The sequence below is a fragment of the Gambusia affinis genome, linkage group LG02 (assembly GCF_019740435.1).
Source record: "Gambusia affinis linkage group LG02, SWU_Gaff_1.0, whole genome shotgun sequence".
Lineage (NCBI taxonomy): Eukaryota > Metazoa > Chordata > Actinopteri > Cyprinodontiformes > Poeciliidae > Gambusia > Gambusia affinis.
Window position 1 is genome coordinate 21,682,368 of NC_057869.1, and position 25,177 is coordinate 21,707,544.

General features: G+C 35.9%; 1 protein-coding gene across 6 annotated transcripts in view; it reads right to left on the bottom strand.

Moving 5' to 3' along the window:
* LOC122846452 (protocadherin-9) overlaps positions 1-25,177 on the bottom strand; it is a 185,208-nt gene that overhangs the window by 142,162 nt on the left and 17,869 nt on the right. The window contains exon 1 of one of the 6 annotated variants that reach the window (XR_006373244.1): positions 105-4,311. The exons of the other annotated variants lie outside the window; for them this stretch is intronic. The gene's annotated coding sequence lies outside the window, so the exon portion shown is untranslated. Of the gene's footprint in view, positions 1-104; positions 4,312-25,177 lie in introns of those variants that run through there. 6 annotated transcript variants of the gene reach the window in all.

A 25,177-nucleotide genomic window follows, 5' to 3' on the forward strand; every position in this document is an offset into this window, starting at 1 on the left:
AAGTGCGGTAAAAGGTACAGGGACAAGTCAAGTACACGAGTGTGTTGCTAAACAGTTCCCCTCATTGATTAAATGCAGGTGAAATGAAGGCTAAAAGTACGTACTCTGTAGCTAAGCTGACTAAGCTAACAGGTTGAAATCCTACACTTCAGACTACCAACCTCTTTCGGAGAAAAACATGCGTAAAAAGCTGACATCCTGTCGTTTGTGTTTCTCCTTTTTCTTTTTCTTTTTTTTTTTTTATCTGATTTTAGTATTTTACTAGACAGCCATGGTTCCAGTAACTGTCGTCTTCTACTTGATAAACAACGTCGTCCAGCGTTCTAAAGCAGGAACAATCCATTTTGTGCAGATACAGGGGGGTGTTCGGCAAATGTGAAAAAAACTATGAAAACAACTAAAATCAAAGATATTTTTAGTTACATTGTTGAATAGGTATGAAAAAAAATAGGTATGTTTGTCGTTTTGTATTTTTTAAATTTATTTATTTATTTATTTATTTATTTATTTATTTATTTATTTATTTATTTATTTATTTATTTATTTATTTATTTTCCTTTTTTTTCTATTTGTCTTTTGTGGAAGGGTGAGATGGGGGTTCATGGAACTTTCACACCTGTTTCCTATTATGGGAACACCGGCCTATAACTCTAAATAAGACATTCGGTATGTGTAGTCCAATTTAATATGAAATGAAAATGAAAACAAAAAACATGTTTAATAAAACACAAATACATTTTGCTACACATAACATTTTAAATTTATTATTTGTCTATATTTTTTTGAAAAGCCTCACATCTGTGAATATGAGCTATAAATCAGGTAAATTGATATTGTTCTTTCTAATTGATGAAGAATTCCTTTAATCTTCTGTTGTTGGGGTTTTTTAGAACTACGCATAGACTGTTTGATAACAGTCACAGGTGAATCTATCTAGAAACTTCTATTATTACAACAGTGGGATATTATTTGGAAATTTTATTTGCCAGCTGTAATTAATAGGTATCTCATGGCTCCCTCTGATAAGTCATTTATTATCCTTCCACTTATGTGTCACTTCTGTGTCAACTTTGCTTTTTATCTTTTCTTAATTGGTGTAAAACTTCAGGGTTCTACTGATAATTTTTCTTTGCTTTTAATAAAATCAATCACAATGAATTCTCACCACTTATGCAGACTCTCTATGTCCTTTAGGGCCAAATAGTGTCAACCACAGACAGTTTCTGTATGCTGCATGTACAGTCCTCATTGATGCTTCTAAATTCTGGAATAATTGTAGATGTGCTGCAGTGATCACTGTCTTCCTCCTCAGAGATACTTAATGCTTAAATCTCTTTCTAACTGGCATGGAATCACGTAATTGCCTGTGGTCCATTTGCTCACCCGCGTGTGTGTCCTCTCACTAACAGCAGATTTTAATGAATCACTTTTACAGTGATTAGAGCTCCTGGCTATGGGGAGGTCAAAAAAGGAGGGAATGACTCCGACCACTGAGATACAGCCAAGCATGGATGTCTGTATTCCATGTGGTATGAGCCCATTGTGACAAGCTAAATGAAAATGTTTTTTTTTTGTTTTTTTTTCAAACAATATACGGTAGTACTGTCTTTGCTCTGTTCCTGCAACTCACTATCTCTTTCTAATAACAGACATTACTGTCTTCATGTGTCTCTGAACCCCCTCTCTCTGATTTATGACCGTGTTTTTCATGTTTTCCTGGAGTTAATTTAAGTTTCCACTTTTCTATAATAATGCTTACAATCTCAAGCCAGTATCCATGGAAATATGTTCCAAGAAGGTAGAAATGCATAAAAATAAACAAAATGTAAGTTATTCTAACTTGTTCAGGGAGCTGTCTTCTTAAAATTAAGTTTGCTATGGGGCCTTTTGGTTTTAAATTACTAAAAGGGTTAAAAAGGTCTAAATTTGTTTTATTTTTTTTAGCCATTCCTTAATTATATGAGCTTTTACCAATTTAATGTATCAAGCTACATTCAACAATCCATAAATCCATGAAAAGACAAGAAGATTTTTCAGCCGTAGCTCAGTTTTAATATACTAAAACTCACGGATGTGTCCAAAAACCACATGTTGCTGTTTAAAATGTGTTGTCCAAATTAAAAGATATGGAATCCATATCAATTTACAAAATGGAGGTCAGTAAATTATGTCTAAAAAATATACAGTTGAAACCAGATGTTCACAACCAGAGTGTAAAAGATATAACTGTTTTCCCAATGCTTGACATTAAATGTCAAAGTTTTAAATACATTTCCTTCTATTTGGTAGAGACACCACTTTGTTTTGGATGCATTTCTAGAAGCTTCTCATAATAGTTTGCTGGACTTTTGTCTCATTAAGCCTGATAGAACTGATGTAAACATGCTTTTAAGCCTGCTTGCACACACATTCAGATCCGCCCACACATTTTCCATGGGAATGGCATTAAGGTTTGTGATGGCCACTTGAAAATATTGCCTCTGTTCTCCTCAAGTCACTAGTTTGGAGTTATAATTAGGGTTATTAACCACTGGGAATACCCACTTGAGTCCAAGATTTAACTTCTTGACTACTGTCTTGAGAGGTTGTTGTAATAATTCCTTATGATGTTCTTTCCTCATTGTACCATTTATTTTGTGGAATGCACCAGTTCCTCTTGTAATACAACATATAAAGTGACTCTACTACTCTGTACTTCACAGTTGGAAAAAAGACTTAAGAGCTCCCCCTGTTTTGTCTTTACAAGGTATAATGGTCATTATGGCCAAAAATTTGATTTTTCTTTCCTCAGACTACAGGACTAGATCTAAAAATAAAGGTTGTTTTCTCTGTGTGCATTTGCAATCTGAAATGTTGCTTGTTATGTTACTTTTGGCTTCTTCCTCTCTAAAGCCCTATTCGCACGGGATTAGTTTTTCCTAAGGCCACATTCTATTTGTAATAATTGCAAGATTGTCTGTGTGGTTAATCCCGTGCAAATCGGTCATGTCAGTAATTTCTAGAGTCAAACTTCGCCCACAAATTACCTATGATATTTTCCTGAACTCCAAGGTCCTGTGATAATACTAATCCAATATGAATTGGAATTTCTGTGATTTGGACAGCAATAGGCAGCATCTGAACGTCTTTAGATTTTAAATACGGTTTTCCTGGGACCGTTTTTATTTGCTTTCGGCTAAGACCGGACCAGCAAAACCGCATCGCATAAACCATCAAAAAGAGGGAGGGCGCAAAATCAAATGCTAATGGTGGCTCACACCATGCATTGCATTGTGCAGGTAAGAATGATTTTCTGCGACAGTAACACAGAACCGAACTGTGGCCATAGCCTGAAAGAAAAATTTAAAAACTCAGAAAAAGGTGGGTCTGGGGGAAAACGTAAGGTTGACCTTTAGTTGCTGTTTACAAAATTGAATTAATTCACTATACAGATTACCCAGTAATAAGGTACAAATCAGCTAAAGGATCTTTATTAAGAAATAGATTTTTATTTAGTATGTTTTAAAAAAGATGAAAATACAGGGAAAAAAAAACCATCTCTAATGGTTATACTCAAAATAATTTATACTACAAAAATAGTAGTTTTAGAACAACTTAAGATTTAAACTAGGAAAAGTCACAATTGAGTCATAACTCGGTAGGCATATTTTTAAAAATCCACAAAATTCGGTATACTTACTAAAAGCTTGAGACATAATATTTTACCATTTGCTTGTCTCTAGTCTTTGAAGGCACTAAAGAAAAAAACACTTAATATTCTAAAAGCACAGAAATACATACATAAAGCGCAAATACCTTCACTGGCATCTGCTAGTTGATAAAAACTCAATGCCTGAAGCCCAGTCTCTGCAGTGACAAAAAGCATGGCTCACAGGAATGCAGTGCAGAGCCAATTCCACTGATTTACCATGTCTACTTCTCTAATTCACCATGTTCTCCATGTTGGCCAGACAATCCATGTAGACAGCCTCAAACCAACCATATTGACAGGAAAGGCAAAGGCATTTGGGGGTCTGCCCATTGCGTCTCTGGCTATGACACACCTGTCAATCAAATAGAAATATTCCAGTATGCAAGCCAGAAAGCTTTTGGGTGTGGGCCACTTGCCAAAAAGATTCATGAATGTGTTTTTCTTGTTGCCATTATAGCCTAAGTCTTAAATTACTGATACTATTTGGTAGCACTTCACCTTGTGTAATAAATATGCTATGTTTTTGTACTTGCGAAGAAAGAGATAGTATACTTTTACATTTGTCTTGTTTGTTGGATTTTTTGTCAAAACTACATTTAAGGACAATTATTATTATTATTATTATTATTATTATTATTATTATTATTATTATTATTATTATTATTATTATTATTATTATTATTATTATTATTATTATTATTATTATTATATTTTTCATTGGGCTGATTTGGATCATGTTTAATACTAAAAAATAAAATCCTCAATTGAAAACATTTTTTGCCTGTTTTTACTTAGGCTATCATTGTCTTAAATTAAACAAGCACGTAAAACATTTAAGCACAATAAAAAAAAATTTAAAAAATCAAAAACAGAAAAAATTTCAAACACCTTTTAACAAGATTAATTAATTTTCTCCCATTACAAGCTCATTTACTCCTGTAATTATTGTTTATTTATGCTCTACTTTTTTACTCCATTCAAGCACCAAAGCTGCTGAACCTCTGTGTGCTTGTGTGGATGTTTGCTATTGTTTTCTTTTTAAACCTATTAAGCCTTCTAGTCAAGGATGAAAGGTTTTATTAAATGGACTACACTGACGTTTGAAGAGATTAGCTTGTTGGTCAAGCTACCGTTACATGATGACAAAACAAAAATTGTCCATGTGTCCTTCACAGACTGTTTACGCCGGTGCTAATGCTTCACCCAGCCAACAATGGCACTGAGTGAGTGCATAGCTGACAGAGAGCCTGAATGGACTGTGACTACTTAAACCTACAATAAAAGTGTAATGCACATCTTGTAATGCTATACAGACAAAGAACAAATTGATTGTGTCCTTGCATTTATACATAGCACTTGATGCTCACATCTGCTGGCTTAGTAATTGGCACTTGTGTTTTTCTATCAGCGCTTTGCAAAATAAGCACAGTGAAGAAGAGGTGAAACAGTGCCAAGTTTGTATATTGTCACTCTCTATATATACACATAGGCAGGGGTAGAGTCAAAAGGGTTATGGATGCTGCAAAGAGGATTTATTTTTGTTTTTGCTGCAGAAGTTGTCAGTTGAGACGCCGAACAAAGGAAAATATGGTAAAAAGTCATAGTGATGTTTTGTATTGGGGTTTTAGGTGGAGGTGGGTGGGCTGGTGCTGATCTCTGGAGAGAAGTGGAGTACAGGACAAATAATTATGTACAGGCATATACCTGAAGACAATTAGGAGTAAGCAATTAATGTAGCAGGCTTGTTTTTGGACTGTGGTAGGAAGCAAGAGCGCCCAGAGAGAATCCACATATGCACTGGAGGAACATGCTAACTCCATGCAGAAAGTCCCCAGACAAGCAACTTGTATAGCAATCAGTTGCTATACCAGTTGCAACTGATTGCTATCAGTTGCAATTGTGATTGTTCACAATTACTTGTGAACAATCAGAGATGTTCACAAGTAATTTTTGTGTCTCCAAGTCAAGTATTTCGACCCGCTTCAGAGTCGATTATCATATCTAACATCGTCTCGTCAAATTCGCCACAGTGGAGATGGATTGCACCTCCATTACTAAATTGTTGATTAGGATTCCAAACCCGGTCTGTTTGTCCTCAGGGCTAAATTATGTGATTGACATTTAATAATTAAATATTTCAAAATGTATTAACAGGTATCCTTTGATCTATTAGCATGTAGTTTATCATCCAATATCTGCTAAAGTCTAATTATGTTATTTTTAAAATTCATCAAAATATAGGAAAAGAATAAAACCTAAAAACCTAGTAATGTTGAATTTCTGAATTAACTAATCATTGGCAATTTGCTGTCTAAATCCACATTTATGGCCTCAATTCTGAATAGTTAAAATTTGCAGAATTTAAGGCATAAATTGTGGTAAATAAACAAATGAGTACAAATGAACAGAGCAGGGAGCGGTTTTATTTTGATATTTTTGGCAGCAAGTGTCTTTGTAATGTTGCAGCTAGCTTAGCAGTGATGGGAGGTTGGCGGAAAAGTGCATTATTTGGATTCCTAAATAATAAAAACAGTAATTTATTACACTTTTCAGTTGGAGAAACATTCACATGGCCATTGTTGTGGAGCTGCCCCTAGCACAAACAGATTGTTATGAGCAAATGAAACCCATAATCCATGAACATCACTGGATGAAAATTCAGTGCAGCCTTTTACAGTAAACTATGCACAGTATCTGCAGCTTGTAGCTCATATTCCGGCTTCATTTCACTCCTCATTACATGAGATAAAAAACTGTTACTAAGACTCAGTTTTCAAAGCAGGAGTCCAAGTGGAGCCTCAAGTATAAGTTGAGTTTAAATCACTTATTTTTGCAACTTAAGCGCAAAGCTGAGACAAACTGTCAAACTCAAGTCACCATCTTTAGTAGCGAGAACAAAGGATATTCTGTAAAGCCAATGAACATTGTAACATAAGGAAGCCATAATAGTTCTAGTAAAACATGCTTCAAACATGTTGTTTTTGCAAATGTGTCCCCCACCCCAACTATTTATCATGTCACTGTTGGTATTTATACAGAAAAAAAAAGAATGAATGTTTCTTACCTTTAGCCCATTCCCCCCCACATACACATGCGCACGCCCACTTGGATTCTCAATGTGACACTGCTTCTTAATATATGTAGTTTGAGAAAAAAAAATAAAATAATATGTCAAAGAGAAATCTTTGGAACATGCCATTACACATATTGCTTAAATGGCATGGAGAGGCTTGGAGTCATGATGAATATTAACATTGAAACAACATAGGGTTGGTTTGTTGATTGTGTAAAAAAAAATAAAAATACAAGTGAAATTAGTGAGTGGCTAAAATGTGTGCTTGCACATCCAACACCATGGAGCCATTCAAGCATATGCAGCGTCACGTACAAATTCCTGGATGACTGGATTTTCTGAACATAGCTAAGTATGCCTGAACACTTGTAAAAAGCAGTGGATGCATGGCATACCTAAATATGTTATGATTTCAGCTACAGCTAAGAACAGGAAAACAGCATATCAAAACTTAAACTGAATTATGATGGTATCATTGTATGATGATCATGTCTCTACTACAAAGCACTGTAAGTGGCTCTGCTGACAAGCTCACATCAATCTTAAGTGCTAACAATTAAGTGAAATAAAAGGTGCTCATTAAATCTTATTGCCTAACTTCCTAATGTGCTACATTTACAAGACTCAAAGATTGTTCTCTGCAAAAACACACACAGTAAGAACTCCCTTTTCCCCTGATAGACCTTCTCTAGTGTTAAAAAAAATAACAAAAAAAACCCCACATATTTTGTGCTTCATGTTGGAGATAAATTCTAAAAGTATTCCAAAAAGTAATTGGGATATTAAGTCAGATAACATAAATTGCATCTTTGGCATATTCGTCAGTGCTTTCTTAGAACATGGGTTTGACATTAAACCAATGACATTAAAGATAATGCCAGAGTGTTACTCTGACAGTGTGCGAGAAAATAACCATCATGACAGTTTAGCAGGAAAAGGTCAGAATGGGAAAGACTGTTCACTCATTATAGGGCTCCTGAGGCAATTTTTTTACTGTCACTTCGTAATGATTGTCAAGCCAGTTACTTCCAGTGATTGCTACTTTTAACTGGCGTGGGAGTTTAGTACCTTATACTGTTTCTTAAGTGAGGTGGAAATCCTCATCAGTGCGTATCCTGAAAACTTACACTCAACTATGCTGCTATCTTTGAACCATTGTTGGCGGTAAGATTTGTATTTAGAATGCAATAAAATTGTAGGGGGGAGGTTGATTGGTCCCTAATTCCTTTAATAGCATGACAACAACCCCGAGGCATGAAACCAGTCATAAAAAACGAAGGACAAACACAACAAGGAGCTCAGCAACAGACGGCATACCCGACTCCTTCCTCATCACTATGCAGTAAGTCTAATTATGGTCCTTAAAAGGCACTGGGTGGTAACGGTAAATACTGGTTTGATAGATGTTGGCTCTCTACACTTGTGACATGTCTTGGCACAAGTATTTAGTATAAGTCTTTCCACTTTAGTTTGAGCTCTTAAAACTTATTCAATGTGCACTGTGACATATTTAGAGATTTAGTCACAAATTCTGTTTCTCTTTTTTTCTGCACACGTGACTGCAACAATTTACCTTTCTGCCATTACCAGTAGAAATATACAGTCCCCTTCAATAAATAAGAATATTACTGAAAAGTCACTTTCTTTCAGGAACCTTATCACGAGGTGAAAATGTGTAGTTGATATACATCTGTATGTATATTAGCTACACACAGAGGAATAATTGCAAGCCTTGATGATTTTTCTGTTTTAAGTTTAATAAAATGATGAGATTTAAACATCATCATTTCTTCAGAAAAATAAAAGAAACATTTTTAATACATAAATAAAACTGTATTAGAAAGTATGTTTAATATCTGTATAGAGGTGGACAATTTTCAAACACTGCTTTTAATCTGACAAATGAGCCTCACTGGATCTCATATTCTTATTTATTAAATATGACTGTTAATGACACTGTAAGCACAAGAACTGAAAATGAGCATCTGCTCATTTTAACTTAAGGCAAACCTTGGTTTACCACTCTCATAAACAGAATATCAAATATTATGTTGTAAAAGCAATTTGAATAGTTAGGTGCTCATTTATTAGCTGCAGCATTATTTGATATCAGAAGCTCATTTCTACATCAAATTGTTTCTTAATGTAAAAGGAAGCCTGTAAGTATGGGAAGATAATGACCTTCAATAAAACTTTCTTGGTTCCATGGTATGAAAACAGTATTGCAAAACATGATTGCTGTTATTTAAAATACTAAAATACCTAATTAATTAGGCTAGTTAATTAGCTGCCTTCTATAAGTAAGCTACTTCTAGCCAGCTGACAAGCAGTGCACTGTGATGTATGGGAAGGGGATTGATCCGATACTCACAGCATCTCTAGACACCGGTGGAGTGAGAGTTAGTTTTGAAAGTGTAACCTTGAAAACCTTAGTGTGATAGGTAAATACATAGGTAGGTGGAAAGATAGATGTGGTTGTTTTTACCCCCTAAGTACTCCGCCCTCCCCCTCTCTCTTTTTCTTTGTGCACACACTCAATTCTCTATGCTGAGTGGCCAAGATAAAACATCAGCTGCAAGTCATCAGGCACAAAAATGGCCTGCGGCTTGCCGCTTTGCCTCATCTTGACTTGCATCGCGGCAAGGGACACATCTCTCCATCCCTGCAGCAATCGATGGTACCCTGGTCACCTCTTGTCCCAGCTCTTCCTCCTTCTTGCAGCTCTGCTCCTCCAACCCTTAGTATGAGTGTTCCAACTCGTGACTCACTCGGGTCTGAACTTGGCCGTTAGACAAAACGAATGAACAAAAGTGCAAACAGGGAGTCACAGAGATAGACAGACACAAACTTGGACACACAGACAGTCCATAAACAAAGGTTGCTTGTGAATGTCAATTACATTTTTTCATTTTGTAACCTAATTGGATTTTATGACTGCAAATTGTGATGGTGCTGTATTATAAAAAAACACAATTGAGCTGCTTTACTAAGGAAGTAAAGGACATATTGGTTGGCATTAATTACATTATATAATTGCAGTAATTGACATTGCATTACATTAACATTATGAAAAAGTTAAATACAGAAAGTACTTACTAAAACAAATGAGTTATTTGCTATCCTGCTCAGGTGGTTTCCAGTTGCAAACATTCAGAGGAATAATAATGATTTGCTTCTTATCATTTTTTGCAATTAACTAGACAAACTGCTCGAGGGCATGCTTAGGTGGAAGAAAGAAGAGAGAAAACAATCCATTGCGTTTTAACTTTCTCCAAAAAAGCTCAACTAACATCAAAATCATCCAACTTCCAGAGATATACAAAAAACAGATGTCCTGAGTGGACAAAAGAATCATCCTGAAGAAAAGCAGAAGAAACAATAGAGCATTTATTTCTTTAGTCATCATGAGGGAAGGTATGATTCCTTTCAGATAGTAAATTGATTAGATTCAAGAGGTGACAGAGTCAAAGTCAGAGTAATGTGCATGTATAACATTATATATATAGATATATATATATATATATATATATATATATATATATATATATATATATATATATATATATATATATATATATATATAAGGGAAGGGTGGCACATTTTTCATTTTTTATTTGCATGAGATCATTCTTCAAATACACACAGCAGCCTGCTTGTTTGTAAGAATCCCAACAACCACCTATCTCAATATGCTGGTAATAAATAGCGAGTGATGAGTTGCAAGAAAGGTTGCTTTGAAAAGTACAGGCTCAGAATATGAGCGGCTGTTTGAATAATAGGACTTGTCAAACTCTTACAATGCACCAGAAGGATCACAGGCACCATGAGCTAAAATAAGAACCAGAAGTAATAAAATTAAAAAGGCCTCTGCCTCTACCCTTTCATTAAAACCGAATAGACTGTTACAAATAGCATTTAAATTTGCATTTAAAACTTCCCATGTCTGTAGGTATAAATTTGGAGCTGACAATATCAAAAGGAACTGTTGCCTGAATTTTGAATCCTAAGAGTAGATAGATTTACATAAAGCAACTGAAGTAATTCGGTTAAATGCAGCAGAACAGAACGATTGATTCATTCATTTTTACAGTACAATATGTGATTACGTCAGTTTGGTCTTCATATGGATATCTGAGGAGTTAATATTTCAGGAAAAGTGGATTCATTAATTAGATATGTAGCAAAGATCTGCTAAAAAGTAATATTATATATTTTTCCAACTAAACAGCCCACACTGTAACACTTTTTATTGGATTTACAATTCAGTTTCACTTTTCTGACAAAGAAAAAGAAATCCCTCCAAATATAATCAAAAACTGATTTACAACATAACAGCACTTAAAATATAAATTACTTACATATCTTTAAATATTTAAAATAATCTAAATATTCACCCCCATTAAAGCTACTGACCTAATTCATCAAATGTGTGGTCAACTGGTGCAAGACTCCAATGGAGATCACCTACATGCAGTGACTGTTACTGCATGTAGGTGTCTGGAAGATCCTTTCTCTGGTGTTTCTGGTTACAATTACAGCATGAAGACAAAAGTCCACTCCAGAGAAAAGGTTATTGAGACAGATAAGTCAGGAGATAGATAAAACAAACAAAAAAAAAAGAAATTCTTGAAAGTACTAAATATCCCCTGAAGTTCATTTAAATCTATCATCATGTAATGGAAGTAATATGGCACATGTGTAAATCTGCATAGAATGGGCCATTATCACAGAATGAGTTACTGTACCTGTGACTACACTGAAGGGGTGATTAGCTCTAGCAGTTGCCATGAGACACACTGCATACAACGATGGCTGCTCAGTAAAAGCTTTTTGGGAAATAAGAAAGTTATTGTTGAAAAAAAATAAATACATCATGTGAAGGCTGGATTTGAATCAGTTAAAATGCATATGGTAGATGCTACGGTTAAGTGGAAGAAAGCTCTTTGTTCCTGTGCTTTTTGGCCATCAGACAAGATGCTGTTTGGCAGACATCAAACGCTGCACATTATCACAAACACACCTTCCCCACTGTGACGCATGGCACATTATGCTATTATGATGGTACGTCTACTAAATACTGACTTGAGAGGGGGTGAATAAATTACCAATTTTATGATACATATTTTTGATTTGTCATCATTTTGTAGAAATCAGTTTTTACTTTGACAATAAAAGGGATTCCTTGTATTACTTTATATTTAAAAAAGCAAATGTTTGTTGATCACAACTGATTTGTTAAAGCATTAAAAAGGGCAAAACATCCAAAGGGAATTTTTTTTTTATAGGCATTGTACTTTTCTGAAAATTTCACAAGCAGGACTTTTCTTTGTTTCATTTCCATTTTATTTTTTTTATATACAATTCATTCAATAATTAATATATAACCATAAAACAATTTAAGGCTAATTAAATTTCATATCCGAAAGGGTTGCCTTCATACCAATGTACTGAATTGTATTTTTTTCTTTTTTTGTGCCTACTAATAATCAGAAAAACATAATTTTTTTTTTCTTTCAAATTTGTAAGCAGGATACCATATGCCAGAGGTGGTCATGGTGACAATTTAGTTTGTATTAATGAAGATATTAATTATTTATAACTGAGTCTTGCACTTTGTAGACAGTCCCCAAGCACTTGGCCTACAGATGGTGTTGTGTCAAGGTCTGTTTCTCTCCCCATAGAGATATGTCAAACCCTCCCTGGTGACCCAGTCTGCCCTAAAACCCAAGCTAAAACCAAGCTAAAGTAAACTGAGGATAATTTTCATATTTCACAATTGTATTCAAATATTGAGGAAGATTTGTGTCTCAACGAATGACTCTTGAGCATAATTTCCATTAGATTTTAGTAGAAATCTGTGCTGTACACAAATCAAAAAAGCTTGTGTTTTTGTTGAAATCTTAATTATCCTTTTGTGAGCCAGAGTACTGTAACCACGGGCATAACAAAGATAGTGGGTCAAAACTTTGCCCTGAGAAATCAGCAATTAAACCAATACTGTTTGACTCTTCATTCCTAACTCTTTTTTTTTCTTTTTTTTTGACAAAACTAGACATTGAAGACCCACACACTGTTATGTGCATAAACTTGATGCTTGCCACAGCATTCAAAACCATCAGTCTAATCCAGCAGAGGAGGCTCATGGACAGGTTATGAGTGAATTTCCCAGCTTGGGGGAAATAAACAGAAAAAACCCCCGGAAAATAACAAATTCTGAATGTCAGCCTGAGTGTCAGGGCTGTGATTGGACTAATACTCAGTGGTTCACCATAGCGGCCTCTGTCTGTGCTCATCGCCTGCAACACGTCAAACCTTATCAGAAACACCACTCTATACAGTGTGGCACAGCTCAGCACAACAACAGCACCACAGCACAAACAACAAAGATCAAAAGCCGCACTATCTCAGAGTGACACTCCTAAGGACTGTTGGAACTCACACTCTCTCTCTCAAGCACAGACTACACAAGAATGCATTCAACTAACACATGAACAGATGCATAAACACCCACTCATACATATACATATACACAACTATACTGAGGCTTTGTTCGCAACTCTTTAGTTGCAGACAAACAAGGAATTTTCTTCCAACCACTTAAGGTAAAGGTGTATTTTGATGAGGGTACTCAGAAATCAGCAGTAGTGCAAGGAATACAAGAGGAGCATATTGTCTGGTATTAACGAGGCTGTGCACAACTGTCTTTGTTTGGAGCAATTGGGTAGTTATAGCATACCCTTTATTTTCATCATCTTACAGCAGGATTGTGTGCCACTGCAGAACTCCCTAGAGTCTAAGTAATAGTAGGGAGATGCCACCCTCTTTCCAAAGCAAGCCTTGTTTACTCTCATGCAGAATGACAAGCACATGCAAGGAAACTGACAATGTGCAAGTGTAAATTAGGTCCCCAGTCTGCTCTGCATTAATTATAAATTAAGTATAATTGCAGAGGGATTCTCTGAAGTCAATTCATTTGGACTGACTGTAATATGAATATATTCCTGGCAAACAAGCATTACGTTTTAAAGGGCTTAACAGACGAGCCCAGACAAAGTCGCATTGTTGCAGCTGGTCAGGAACCTAAAGTGAACAACATTTCAAAGATAACTCTGCATCTTACATTAAACCTTTTTGTGATATACGGTAATTTGAAAATTGTGCTTAGGGATTAAATGAAATAACATTTTGTATCTTGAGCAGCATGTTTTTGATCAGAGTTTTTTATTTATTTTTTTTATTTATTTCATGCTCTAGTTATCCTTTTTTCATGTGTCTATTATGATAACAAAGCCAAATCTAAATTTCATGCACAGTGTCCTGCCAATTTGGAAACGCTACATTCCTGACTTCATGTAGAGCAGCAAGCAAATGAACCAAAATGATTCACCTCATTTTATAGAGTACAGACCCTTAATTTTCTACGTCTCAGCTGTTGTCCTTTATAAACAGAAAAAGAGGAATGCTAACTGCATCTATATGTCAGCAACTATTTAATAGGCAACCCTAGGCATGCACACATGTGCTTGTAATAAAAGTAAGTAGCAAAATAATGGCATATATTCAGGGTGTGCAAAGTATGAATAGAAAGCAAAACATCCTGCAAACCAACAAATAAAACTCAATGCTTAGGTTTGTCTAGTCTCAACTCAGCTTAAAAAAAAATTAAACAAGAACTGTTCTGGAAGTATTACAAGACTTTAACCTTTTTGATTCCCATTGTTTTAGTTTTTGGATGTTTTGTAAGCAAAGCTGACACTGGAAGAAGAGCTGACTGAAAGGAATATTATCATTCTTTAGTAACCCAGGCAGAGTCCTGACTTCATATGGCACATTTCAAATGCAGGAACATTTTCAGGAAGCAAAGTAGTTTTATGGGGTAGTTTTTCTCCTTCATGCATTTCCACTGCAGGAATCACAGCCAAGTCGGGCAAAAGTGGATAGAAATCTTGCCCGATAAAAAGCCCTGGTGGAAAGTTAGTGTGTTCTGTGCATAGAAACTAGGTGTGTGTCTGGAAACTAACACATTTAAATGAACTCAACTAATTCTACTAAGAATAGAGGTCAAATATGACAACAAAATTATGGCAGCATTTTCATATCACCAAAACTAAAGTAGCATCTCTGCAACGTGTGTAGTTAGTCTGAGCCTGCAATTTCTATCACGTCTGGATAAAAAATAAATAAATAAATAAAAATCTTTGCGAAAAATTAAAGATGTGCTCTCAAAAATTGAGAAAACACCTACATTAAAAGAATGTTCACACATGATAATGAGTATATGCAAACCTCTGATAAGAAGTTTACAGGCCACTCACTGCTAGCCTTCCTAATAAATAAGCACCACACCTCTCTTCCAGATTATGCCTCTCAATCCTTGATCACAAGCTAGTTTTTGTTGTTCTGTGGTAAATATTTGCCTCAACATCCATAGAAACCTTAGAGTAGAAACATACAACCATGAAGAAGTACAGGCCTAAAAAGATGAGTCGAGAGTTTGAACATTTGCAGCCTTTTGACTAAAACATCTTCACAAGAGACTCGCGACCAGAAAGTTGAGTTTGCTGTTTTGCTCAAAAGATTTATGCTTCAGAACCCATCACTGTTGTGTTTGCTGCAACATAGTGGCCAAAATGCCATCTTACCAGCATACAGAGACAACCTGCAGTGGTCTAAATAAGACCTTTCAACATAAACTTCTCCACAATACACTGCAATGCTTAGCCAATCAAGCATTGCGATATTTTCACAAAAAAGTTGCTTATTCCTGTTTTCTTAAAAAGTTTCTGATTCAAATTTTTTTTTTCAAACATCTATTGAATGTCTTCTGTATTCATAGACTCCTGATTTGCAAATGTTCTTGTCTGCGATGGTGCACAATTGGCCTTTTTCCAGAGAGTAATAAATTATAAATTATTCCTGGGCTGGACCTTTCTATCAAATCAATTTTTCACACACCATCAATTATAGTTGGTGTACATACAGATCTCCAGGATGAACTTTGTAATGCACACAATTCATCATCGCCGCTGTTGAATAAAGCTTTGGTAGTGCAAACTGAATAAGAAATAAAGCCTCTCTTGTTGAATATTGAAGAATGAAGATTAAAGCTTTAAACAAAAAAGTAAGAGCGGTACAAAAATAACTTGGACAAAAAGTAGTAAACAACCCCTGTATTGTGCTAATTAGGCATATTTTACTTTAAATAAATCTTTTAATAGAAGAGGCAAGCAAACAAGAATGTGTTGTCAACAAAATAGCTTCATAATATCAGCTCTTGACCACATCCACTGTTTTGCGACTGTTACTTTGTGAAAGAAAACATTTTTCCTCCAGTCAGGATAAAAGTAAACTTTTTGCAGTGCTCTGACAGTCATGACCAGCCCTAAAGTGCTTCCAAGCCTGCCTGTTTTCGGAGGATTTGCTTTGCATTATTTCATAGAATTGCAGTACGTTATTGTGACAATTAATAAAATACTAAGCAATACTCGGCTTTGGAGCATGATTTTCCTTGACAGAAAACTGTTGACATAATAATTAAGCAAGGCGATAAAAGTGATTTAGTGTGAATGTGGCCATATTGTCTTGTTATCTAAGACGTGATCCTGCACACAGAAGGAGATGCTCTTTAGTGCTGAAGATTCACTGCCTGAAATCTGAAAATGACCTATACAGCTAAAAGCAGCCTCCTCCACTCACAATGAATAGTTCTATTATCATGACAACAGACATGCAGGACTGTCCATTGAAGAAAAGCCGAGTGCAGCATTTAGAGAAAGGGGCTAATTTTCACTCAGTGCAGTTATAATGAGCCTGTCATCCTCTTATCCTGCCCGGTAACCATTAGAAACCATAGCAGCTCTGACACGAGCAGCAAAGCAGAGCAAAACTGCCTCAGCAATTTTTTTTTTTTTTAAAAAGGCAAAATAAAAACATCTAATTTTAAAGATCCAGATATCCGCTCCCCTAAAGGGTAATGATGTGTCTCATCCTCGTTTGAGAATCACCAAAACAAACCTCCCCTGGCTCATCGTGTATTTTCTCTTTTCAGAAAAATTATATGCACAAATTAGTCATCTTGCATCAAGTATGAATGAAAAATGTGTTTACCTGGGTAATAAATCTTCGTTCCATACAGCATGTTGCTGAGGAGAGTACACTTTACATAAAGCTTCATTTGGAATTGCAGGTCACATCAGCAAAATATTTATGCCAGATTACCTTTTTATCAAGTATGTTCTAAAAATTTAAAGGTTTCGTTTAGTACAGTGACTTGCACAGATACAGTCAAGGCCCAATTTATTAGGCACACCTGTTCTATTGCTTGGGAAGAAAAACAGAGAATCAGCCAATCACACGACAGCAACTTAATGCATTTAGGCAACTCGACATGATGAACACGACTTGCTGCATTTCAAAGACAGCATCAATGCAGAGAAAAATCCCCCCAGAAGATTTATATGACTTTGAATGTGACATGATTGTTGGTGCCAGATGGGCTGGTCTGGGCATTTGAGGAATTGCTGATTTATTGGTATTTTCATGCACAAGAAGAAGGTAGTTCAAAAAAGAGAAAATATCCCATGAGCTGCAGTTCTGTAAATGAAAATGTCCTGCTGATGTCAAAACCCAGGGTAGAATGGGTAGACTGGCTTAAATCTGGTCCGAATCTTCATCTTAGCTGCAGCATCCATATGGTAGAGCTAGAGTGTGATTTAAAAGCATTGTATTAACGGTTCAGGCTGATGATAATAATGTTATGGTGGGGGATATTTTCTTGGCACAATTTAGCCCTCTTAGCACAAACTGAGACTTAATTCATGACTACAGTGTACCCATCTTCTGTCTAATTCAAACAGAATAATGCACCTTGAGACAGAGCTCTAATTATCTCAAACTGGTGTCTTGAATATCCCAGTGAGTTTACTGTACTCTGTTGGCCCCTAAAGTCACCACATCCCAATCTAACAAAACACCCTTGGGATGTGGTAGAAAGGGAGAGCCACATCATTGTTGTGCAACAAAAAAACCTGCAGCAACATCATGACACCATCATGTCAATGCATTACCAGCCAACCCAGGTGTGCTCAAAAAGTGTCTGGCGATTGTAAATTAAGAAATCTTTTTAGAGTCACTAAAGCTAGGCGGGGAGAACACAGCTGAAATGTATGCTGTAAGTGCTTGGATTTCAATTAACAGCCCAGTCGCATTAAATCCAAATAACAGGTATAAATCTTATGCAAGTCCAACAATTAAAAACCTACTTTAAGGATCCCTGCAGTAAATCCTTCCATAAAGCAAACAGACAGGTTATCAGAGTAAACACTTTTTTATTGAAGGCATCTGAAGTGAAGGCTACTGAGGTGAAGCAAAGAAAGCAATTGTGAAAACAGCTTGGATGGTTTCATTGTTCCAATCTTAATTGTTTACGCAGTCTTACACCTCAAGGAGCCGTGAAAGCCTTGAGCTTGTAAAGAACTTCTGCGGCTTTTCTCACAAAAGGAGCGAATCACCACGGCAATGCGGATAATACAAAAGGTAGCATGAAATACACTCGGTGACACGTGGACACGAAGCAGCTCAGCTGAGATGGCCTGAATATGAGGAGGTTAGCCAAATAAACAGATTGCACATGAATGACAATGAGGCAGAAAATTGGTGAGAGCGGCAACAGACATCGACAGAAGACTGAGAAGCAATATTGCATGAGGGCTTTAAAATATGCAGGTAGGTTGTGAAGTAGATTCTCAGCAAACGGTCTGCCACAGCTTCCACTCAGAAAGGACACCCACACAATGTCCGTGCACTCTCTCAGTCTGTTTGTCTTTTTGCCCCGTTTACTCACAGAAACCACAGAAATAAAAAGGGAGAGCAGACAAAATGATGGAGTGAGCCTTAGAGGTTAAGGGATGAATTTCCCAGCATCTTTTGCCTCCGCCTCTGACCATCTGCCTCTCTGGCAATAGCCTTCGCCTCCTGAGGTTAAACTCTAAATTGGCAGTAAGCTAAGCAGCCACTTAGACAGGAAGGTTCAGGTGGGTAAAATCAAATAGTTATATACAGAGCCGTGTTATACACTTTAGGTAAGTGCATATTGAAAACTAGAGAAGATGTTGAATGTGGCTAAATTGGACCACTAAAATGTTGCTTTCCAACAAACAAGCAACAAAGAGAAAGGTGAAGTGAAAGAAAATTGACAGGCGGATAGTGAATGATGAAAAGAGATACATAGAGAACAAAATGAGAAATGCATAGGACATAATAAAATGTAGGCATAAAGCACAGAAGACTCAAGAACATGGGTGGAAAATGTACTGAAGAGATCAGTGGGGAAAAAATGGAGAGGAAAAGAGGAGACTATAAATTAGACTTAAAAAAAGATGAGGATAGGGACAGAAACTGGGGTCAAAAATAAAGGAAAAAGAAACAGTGAAGGGCTTATTCTTTCAGGGGGGAAAAACATATATAGAGAAAAAGCTTGTTCAGATGTAGCCTGTGGTCTCATCCCCACACTCAAGCAGAGGCAGAAAATGAATACTGACAGAAAAAAAACAATAAAAGAAGCAAAAAAAAAGGAAAGAAAAAAGAGCAAATGTCAGGCTAATATTAAGTCAGAATCTTAAGCCATCCTTCTAATCTCCTACTATGCTGACCGGTGCTCTCCGAAAGCTAAATGACTTGAATAAGAGTTGCACAACAGGGCCTCCTGTCCTCATTAATTATACTTCTCAGTGCTGATTTTTCATATGCTAACCACCCAGGTAACATTAAGAAGTGAATCACCTCCAGGGTGATGATGAGTTTCCTTAGTTTCACTGTGTAGGAACAACAGGCAGGAACACAACAGGCAGAAACACAGCAGGGCTACCATTAAGGCAACGTGCCTGGGTCCCATAATCTCACAGTTGACCCAAATTCAAACTGGCTTTTATTATTATTATTATTATTATTATTATTATTATTATTATTATTATTATTATTATTATTATTATTATTATTATTATTATTATTATTATTATTATTATTATTATTATTATTATTATTATCATTATCATTATTATTATTAAAAACACATGAACCCTCACTAAAAAACACAGTGATAATCACAGTCAAGTCTGTATTACACCTACACTCAAACATTAAACAAAAAGTACAAAAAAGACCATTGACAAATAACATATCTTACAGATGTTAAATTATTGAAAAAAGAAATCATTTAATGAAGACCTTTTCCCATGTTGTCTTTCTGTTTCTAGATTGGAGCACACATTTGCATTTCTGCACGTGCTCATTGGCCTGGCATCGGCTCCTCAGAAAGTAGGACTGAGAGATTGTTACAGCAGCCCCACTGTGTGGCCTCCCTTGGCACACAAACACAAATTAGCTGAGGGACGACTGCTGTGGCAGAAAGCTTCTCTGCAGACAAAACCTCTTAATATTCCTTCCAAGTCCATTAGGGCCTCAAGAGATTGGCGAGGATTGATTGTTTATACTTGATACTACCAGGGGCTTCAACGCCAGATTCTTGGTCAAAATTAGAGATAGCGTTTGGTAAATCCCAACGAATTGAAAACTAAACACAAACCTCAGTGTTGTTGTCATGCCCAAAGAAAGAGATAGAAGAGAGGAAGCCTTCATCTAATTAGAAAATGATTGTTGCCTTTTGGTTTTAGCTTTAGACTTCACTGACAATTGAACTAGTAGTTTCCAAATCAGAGGCTTTCAGTTTATTCTAGTTTATTTTTAAAAGTCACCATGTTTTTTGTTGGCAGGATGGAGCTTGCCCAGTGAATTACTCAATTAAACTAGTGACCTCTACACACCCTCACCCCACACACTCCACACACATGCAAAGTCAAGAGGAAGAAAGAATGCCTTCTTGTTCAGCCCAGACGCAGACGCACAGGTGCAGAGTGGGAATGTTTGACTTAAGTTTATGCTTCAGATCATGGTGTATAATGTTCCCTAAAAAACAGACACAAAGTCTGAAAAGTAAAGTTGTATATACAAAATTTACGAAAATACTAATAGAAAACTTTTACTTTTAGGAGGAAAAGGGATCTTTTCACAGATAATTTAGAAATATAGCTTATATATTATAATATAGATTGGGATTTTGGATGATTTAAATATATCAAATGAAGTGATGATAAGGATGACTTCTTATGTTTAACATCTTAAATGCCATTTTTTACCATCTTAATATTAATTTAGTAATTGTTAATGTGTGCACAGATGTGTCGTAGCCCCGACATTAAAACTTAAGGATTTTTTGTTCACATAGCAACTTCCAATAAAAGGTGACACTGAATTGGCTCCAATTACACATAATTCTGGCTTTAAGATGCCTGAAAACGCAACTGACAAAGTTAAAGTTCAGCTTTTTTCCTCTAAAATCAAAGGGTATTTGTCAGAATTACATTCCCCGCTGTATATGTTATTCAATATTTATTAAATATTAAGAAGCAGAAATTTTTATTTGCCTAAAATACTAAAATGTACTGGAAATGTGTAATATCTTAATTAAGTATATGTTATCTCACAACAAAGCATTCAATAGCCTGAGCCAAGTTATCAGACCGACCAATATGCATGTTCCCTTATTTTTTGGATGTGTTTCTGTGCTTTTGACTACACATATAATAATGGTGGTAGCCAGGTTAGGAAACTAAAACATGTTAATAATGCAATGTCTTTGAAAGTGTGAAAGTGTCAGCATGTGTTCACAAGTGTGTGAGCTCATGCAAAAAATGACAAGTGACAAACTGGTCCTCAGCTGCACCTGACAACTTGTTTTGTCTCATTCTGAAACATCTACTATACGTACCAGAAGGGATTTAGTAAATTTTATTTATTTTTTTCTCAAATTTGGTCGGTTCATTTCTCACATGCAAATTTATTTCAAGCGCAATGCCAAAACTATATATATATATATCTATATATATATATATATATATATATATATATATATATATATATATATATATATATATATCTATATATATATATATATATATATATATATATATATATCCTGTAGCACAGTAGCATAATCGTACTATGAAAAATTGCAACTTTCAATGTTTTAGAAAGTTGCTATTTCTTTCTAAAAGAAAGAAAGAGCATTTTCTTTGGAAGAAATGTCTGAGCTGTTACATAAATGTTTTTCACAAATTCCCTGGTGCCAGACTTATTGGCACCCCTGTGGTTGGCAATTTGTTCAGCAAATTTTTGACAATAAGACAGGACTTAGTTTTTTTCTTCTAAACTTTCAAACTGTTGAAGCATACAAAGAGAGGGATCTATGACTTATTCTCTGTGTATAATCTTTTCCAAAGTAAGGCTTCTGTCTTCTCCTCAGATACCACTACAGGTTTTCCAAAATATATTTTTTCTTTTTTTCTGGGAGCTTTATATAGTGATGAGAATCAGTTACTTTTTTGCATCTTCGCTTTAGCTTTATATTTTGAATCATTATCAAGTTAAATTATTGTAGCCCAGCACCACAGATCCTCCACTGTACTTAATAGTGGGCATTGGGGTGCATTTCCACAAAGCCTCCTTTGTTTATCAGTGAACTCAATATGTGTTGCAACTGGCAAGAATGTTTCATTTTCCTTCTGTATAAATGCACTCAAATTAGATTGAACATTCCATGTATAAGAATATGCTACTTCAATAAAGATTATTTTAATACGTTTCTTTCATTTTCACCAGGCATGTCAATAAGTATGGAGAAGGCTAAATACAGGCAGTCAGAGGAGTGGTATGCAAGTAGGAGATTATTTACTTTTGAGAAGCCAAGCGGGTTTGTAGATTAAAAAAATGAAAAAGCTTTTTTTTTTTTTTTTTTTCTTCCCCCCAGAAAATTACTTTTTATCATACTTGGAAAATCACCAAACTTGTTAGAGTCATAGGAAAATCAATGATTCTTTGTCCACCAGTAATTGAATGATAATGGAAGTACATGATCTTAAGATACTAATCAGTACAATCTGCCTCATGCGTTACATTGAGCACACTCTCTTCTGGTCTGGTTATGAATATCAGCCAAATGACTGAACTATTAATAAACAGACACACTTCCCACTGTGAAGATATGGACCAGAACAAGGCAGCCATTGATCTCTTCGGGTGAACTGCTGAAAGCAGGATTGAATAAGTGTTAAGGGAACAAAGTCCCACAACAATCACAGCAAAACACAGACACTCACACACGCATGTTCCCCTTTCATGGGGGATTCCATGTGATGTAGAGCCTGGGGTGACCACAATCCAAAGTCTGGCAAAGAAGGACTTTAATTGTTCTTGGAATGAGGGTGGGCTGGTTTCTGGGACACTACAAAACCCTTCCAAGTATGCAGTCGGGCTACATGGCAAAAGAGGCCACAGTGTTTAAAGCGGAAACAAGAGCAACGGGGTCAAACATGTGGCCGTGTGCCTTCAGCTTGTTCTTACACTGGACTTCAGTTCATAGGTATAAAAAATTCTGCTGCATCATCTGAGAAACTACAATAAAATAGAAGTCTGTAATAGTTCTCTGTGATGATGATGGCTGGGATACAATTCTGCTGGGTGACAACTGCAGTGCATAAATCAACAAAATTTATAAAGTTTCTTATTTTTAAATGTGTGCCTCCTTGTATACTACATAAAAAAGTAGTTTGCAAGAGAAAATCCCTTGCTATTTTTTTTTTGCCTGGCAGATGTTACCCTCAATTCTCTGTTACTGGAACTGTGCCTTCTGAATGTCACAGCTGAAAGCAGCCGTAAAGCTCTTACACTGAAAAAAAAAAAACTTTCTTGGAAATGCAGTTGTGGCAGGAAATAGAAAATAAATCTGGGTGCATATATCCATTATCAGGGCACGTTATCGTCAGAGGGGAGTCTGCGGAGAGAGAGGAAACCAGGCTGGATCTCTATGTGAACCGCAAGATAGGGGAAACCAATTTTCCTCCTCCCTGTGCATCCCCAACATACTACTTTCTTCAGACCTTGCTAACGCTGCACAACCAGGGTTAAATCACTTCATCTAAATAAGCCAGCCAAATGTTTTACACCTCTGCATATTACTGAGTGGCGATAAGGTGCTGGTTCACCGTTCTGTGCAGAGCAGCTCTTATTTTCCTCCTTTCCGTCAGCTCCGTGGCCCGAACAAAGACGAGCATGTCGGTAAGCTTCGGTGAATGTGAAGCCCGGCAAGACAAGAAAAAAAATAAATAAATAAAAAAGAGTGAAAATAAGAGTGAGCGAGTATTTTTTTTAAAATGTCCTTTTCTTATGCCCTTGACGATAAAACAACAGACAAGTCATATTTTATGTTTGTGTTAAATATTCCCGTGTGCGGCCGCTCTATGACAGCTTATTCTAAAGCGGATTTATCACAAGTCTTATCTGCTCTCCTGAACAGACAAAGGCAAGGCACATGGCTTCCACTGTAGCACGCTGATGCCTGGGGCACAAGACCATTCATACAATCAATACAAGTCTCCAGTCTATACATTGAAGAGGAGTAGGTTGACATGTGTCCTTCTAGCTGACACCTATCACAACTTTTTCTCTAATTAGGTCTCTAAAGAGCATTACACATTTAATAATGCCCATTTTAGACTCCCCCAAGAAAAACTAAACAAATATTATCCTGGCTAAATCCTCTCTGTCTTTGTTGTCCTGATGAGGGAAATCCCTGCACAGATTTAAGGAAATACATAATTAGTCTTAACGCTAATTAATGGATGTTCTCAATTCACCTCACCACGGGAACAGATGTGGACTTAATCAGCTACCATTCAATCACAAGATCAAACATTTTCTATGCTAATAGCAAGTCAGCTAAAACTAGGTGTGAGCCAACAGATACCTTTGAAAAATAGATTTTCTTAAAACAACGATCTAAAAAATTCTTATTTTATGTTTCTACTTCTTAAGACACTGTTCGTGGTATGTAGTTCTCAAATTTCCATCTTCCTAACGACTGCAGTATGTCTTGATCTTTGAAAATCCCTATAAATTATGTTGGCATGTATGCTTTTCTCACTTTGATGTACTGCTATAAAAATTTACGGAAAACTGGCATCTAAGTCTTGTGAGAATCATATCTAAATACCAGTTGATGAGATGATTATAGAAAACAGAAATATAAAATATGAAGAAATGAAATAAAAAATAAGATCAAGGTAATCAGACAAAAGACAAGCAAATGCTGATAAAGTAGAGATCATGAGTTTGAGATGAGCAATTGACATAGTTGACTTCAATGAAAACATAAGAAAAAAAATCTCTTTTCACATCAGGTTTATTGAAACTGTTAAAGTGTACTATGTGGATGTTATATGATTAAACCAATTGAAAAAAAATACATACTCTGTTATTGCATCTACCTTGTGTACAATTAAGTTGTCATAGGCCATGGTCAG